The 4617-nt window shown below is 34.1% G+C and overlaps 1 long non-coding RNA gene across 1 annotated transcript; it reads left to right on the top strand.

Moving 5' to 3' along the window:
* The first annotated feature begins 219 nt into the window (after positions 1 to 219).
* LOC133868511 (uncharacterized) lies at positions 220 to 2524 on the top strand. Its single transcript, XR_009900347.1, has 3 exons — positions 220 to 881; positions 1681 to 1709; positions 2314 to 2524. It is a non-coding gene; the product is annotated as an uncharacterized LOC133868511 (long non-coding RNA).
* Positions 2525 to 4617: the final 2093 nt, after the last annotated feature.

The raw sequence follows: 4617 nt of genomic DNA, 5'->3' as shown, positions 1-4617 counted from the left end.
ATAACTCTAGTTAATTTAACTAGATAAAAGTTAACCATAGGTTAACTATATATATATTTTTAAAGATTAACTTAGGTTAATCCAACTAGGATAAAACTTAACCTTAGTTAAATGTAAAAATTAACTAAGATTAAAAGATTTAACTTCAGTTAACTAAACTTGAAGCTTAAGTTGCTCAAGTCTATAAATTGACCTGTAACTTTCCAGTAATTCTCACACCTCTTCAGTAATAGTAAATTTCTTGCTCTTTCTCTTATCTCCTGCTCTTTGTTCTTTCTTTACCCGTGTATAATTGAGAGAGAGAATCATCTTCTTCCTCTTCTTAATTTTCTTCTTTTCCTCTTGCTCTTTCTCTTTCCTTTTCCATCCGAGTCTCTAAGAGACGATCGTGGGGAGAAGGGAGAGCCAGAAAGTGAGGGAGAGGGGAACACTGAGAGGAGAGAATCGGAGAGGTGATCTGAAAGAGAGACCCGGTTTCCCCTTCCTTCTCCCTATCTCCTTCTTCTTCTCTTCTTTTTTGAAACAGAGAGGGAAACCGAGAGACCCGTGAGAGAGTGAAAAAGAGAGAGAGGCAGAATCGAGAGAGAGAAAGAGAGACGGAGAGAAAGACCGATTGGTGAGGGAGGTCCCCAGAAGGAGCGAATCCGGCGGACCCGTGCGTAGAGCCAACGAACGGAAACCCGACCGGAAGCCCGATTTCCGGTGGGACGACGGCAGGCTGACGGCGTCGTCCAGTAGTCCAGTGACGATTTCCGGCCAATTTCGGTGGGTCAACAGCGAGTCAACAGTGGGTTGTCGGAGGATGCGTTTCCCGATGAGATTGGAGGCGATTTCCGGCGGTTCTGGCTGGAAATCCGGCGACTTCCAGTGGTGATTTCCCGGTAAAGCCTAGAGATGTTTTCCGGTGAATTTCTATAGCTTTAAACATAAATTTCTGATGATTTTTGTGATCTATTGTTGATATTTTGGATGGATTTGTATTTGATTCACTGTGGATGATTATTGATAGACTTTTGATTAAATTTTGATGCTCTGTTTTACTGATCTTTAGCCGATTTATTGGTTTTTGGTCAATGACGATCTTCCCTGTTTTGAGGATCCGGTTGGGGTGTATTTGTGTGTGTGTTTGCCATGATATTGGGTATTTTCTTGTTGGGCTGATTTTGGGGATGCTTTGGGATTGTTTGAGTATTTTGACCGATTAGATGTGTTTAGTTGTGTGTGTGTTGCGGTTGAGCTAGGTATTTCCCTTGTTTGAGTATTCCTTGTTTTGGATTAATTATGGGTAGATGTATATGACAGCCATATTCAAAGAGGCGATGATTCCCTATATTTTCAGCTATGTCTATGGTTTCGGTTATTATTGCTAAGTTTCTGAAATTATAAATTAAAATTGAGTGTTAGTAATAAGTTTTGGTTGAATTCTTTGTATTTGGCCGAATGGCTTTGGTAGTTATTTTGTTAAGAGTATGTTATTACAAGGAATTATTATTATTATTATAGTTAAAGAAAAGGATTTTGAGTATCAAAATAATATGAGTTTTAAATGATTTATGGAAGGTAAATATATATGAATTATTGTATCTATGAGTATACAATAGGATTTATAAAAATAAATAGATCAATGAAAATGAGTGATGATGTTAACACTTTATGTGTACATATATGTATTTATTGCAGATGACGAGCTAAGAGACTGCGGAACTGTTGTAAGTATCTCTATACTTACTGAGGACGAAGCTGGTGGATTTTTCCATAATATTGTGTTTACTGCTTTATTTAATTTGTTTGTGCATGTGAATTTGCATGTTTTATATTTTAATTAATCTGTTTAATAACAAAGCTGGTATGTAACCGTAGGTTTACAGGCCAGTGGGACCTTAGGTTCCCCTAAAAATAATAATGGAATGCTGTAACCGTAGGTTTACAGGCCAGCTGGGACCTTAGGTTCCTAGCCCAAGATTAATTAAGCTTTAAGTGAGGAGACCATAAGTTCTCGGGACCGTAGGTTCCCACAACTCGCTAATATGGACCGTAGGTTCCATCATGAGAGGAGTGCAAAAGATGATAATTAAACTTTGCATATAAAACTGTCATATTAATTACTGTTTTATGGTTATGTATATATTCAATTTATGACTGTGACTAGCTACCACAAATCATATATTGCATATACGCGTGACTATAAAATCATATCTGCATTATGTGGGATTTATTAAATAAATCAGCATTCATTATATTATTGGAAACAGCGGACTCACTTTGGTATTTTGTGCTTTTGTTTCTATATATATGTATATTATGTTGGTGCAGGTTTAATAGACAAAGATTAGAGCTCAAGAGGTCTTAAAGCTAAGGATACATAGTTTGTATTTTGTTTGTAGTCTTCTGTGTTTATAACATTTTATGTTGACAAGATTGCTAATGATTTCCATGTATTCCTTTGTGTTACTATTGACACTTGTTTCCATGTAATTGTTCTAAGTGTTTACTTTATAAATGTCTAGAAGTATTCCAGTTAGAAGCTCTGTTATGTTATTCCAAGCCAATTGGATATATTACATTCCGCTGCCAAATCTTAACTCTAATGATGTTTTAGTAATGTCACGTGAAAATCGAGAAATTTTCACTTACGTCTTTTTGTAAAAGGCGGGGCGTTACAAAAACAAAGGAAAAATATTAAGGTTTTGAAATCCACACTCTCCGAATCATAACAACATACTCCATGTTCATCAATATTAATCCGAAGTTCTCACAATTAAAATCTGAAGCATGTTTTATTATGCTTCAAATAGTTAATCAAAAAATTCCATGTATCCATTCTTTTACACAAATCATAAAGGATTTCCGGTTTAAACCAAATCATCAAATGTATCCGTAGAATAAATTATAAGGGATATCCAATTGTTTTGTAAATAAAAACCAAGCAATCAATTATGTGAAATTATTTCAAATCATCAAATGTATCCTTGAATCACAAAAGATATCCAAGAATCATTCCACAAATTGAAAAGAAGTAAAACAATTGAAATATAAAACCTAATAAAATCAGACAATAAAAACTTACATGAAAGTGCTATTGTTCTTCATTAATGAGGCTTCATCCTCAACCTTAGTTAAAAAATTAGCTACACATGACTCTTAAAAATAAAACCTAAACCTAAAGAAAAATTAAACTAAAAAGAAGAAAATATATTTGGTCTCTGGCTCCCCCTCTTTCTTGAGGCTTAGAGGTCTATTTATAGGGAGAAAACAAATCTTAGAAGACCTAGAATTTCTAGAAAAATCGGAGGTTAGTCTTCTAGTTTGAGTAGGAGACTGAAAACTCAATCTAAGAAGAAAAATGATTCCAAATTCGTCCAGATTTGCGGTCTTTTATTGCGGGGCAATTTTGGCATATTGGACGTCCGAATTATGAAAATCCTATTTCACAATGATTTGTGTTATTTTGAGTTAGCTTTCGAACGCTGCTAGTTTCATCTTAATCCAATACTTGAACGGAAAGTTATGGCCAAAATATTATAACATGTGCAGAATATAAAATTTAATCCAATCCGATTTTGACTCCAATTAGAGAAATTCCAATTTAATCCTTTCATTGATTTGGTTAAACATAACCACATCATCTAGTATTCTCAAAGTGTGCTTTCTTCCAAACTTTATATTTTTCACCTTAAAGTTGCTGTTTTCTCTCAATGTCCTGCAAAACACTAGAATACCAAAATTAACCAAAAACATTAGAAAATAACAAGACTAAAGGTTTAACATATGCAAATTAGGGGGTCCAAATATATAATATTTTGCACTCATCAACAACGATTGACCAAATCTCAGCAAAGCCTCAATTCAAAATGGTTTGTCTTTTTCTTTAAAAAAAAATTTATGAGGATTATTTTTTTTAATTATATGAGGGTTTATTTTTTAAGACATTTTTTTTTTTTTTTTGTATGCAAATATGAGATGAAAAAATGGGAGAGTGCAAATCAACTCATAGAGGTAGAAACAGATTTTCCTTGGTTTAAATATAATTTTTTTTTTTATAATTTGTACATATAATTGTTTTTGAAAAGGTTATGTTTTTTCCAATGTGTAATATGTTTTAAGATGTAGTGTTGTGTGTTATTTATTTTATTTGTGAAAACACGACTTTGGCAACTTAAGATTTATCTTAGGAAGAATTTAAGACAAATCCGCACATAGCACGAGTTCTAGGCTAGTTGACTTAAAAGTAAGGTACCTCCCTCAAGGAGGATCCTAGTCTTAGAATTCCTTTCCAAATTCAAAACAAGTTTCTATGCTTTTTTTATTTATTTATTTAGGTCTGAGGAGAGTGAGTTGTTATGAAGATATGTACGTCCAAGGACTTGCATGTGCGTATAGATATGATTAGAATTTAGTTGAATTTATCATCCCATTGATATCATACATTTTTAGGGTAATTACATTTTCTCCCCATGAACTACCGGCCTGTATCATGTTGCCCCCACGAACTACTACTTCGATCAAAATAGAGCATCCAATTACCAATTTTATATCTTTTGCCCACTTTCGTCAGTCAGACCCGTTATGTACGACGGTCAACGGATCACGTGCCTGTCAGGTGCCGTCTAGCCCATT

This window comes from Alnus glutinosa, chromosome 5 (assembly GCF_958979055.1).
Source record: "Alnus glutinosa chromosome 5, dhAlnGlut1.1, whole genome shotgun sequence".
Lineage (NCBI taxonomy): Eukaryota > Viridiplantae > Streptophyta > Magnoliopsida > Fagales > Betulaceae > Alnus > Alnus glutinosa.
The sequence above is the reverse complement of the archived record's forward strand: the minus strand, read 5'-3'. Positions and strand labels throughout refer to the sequence as shown.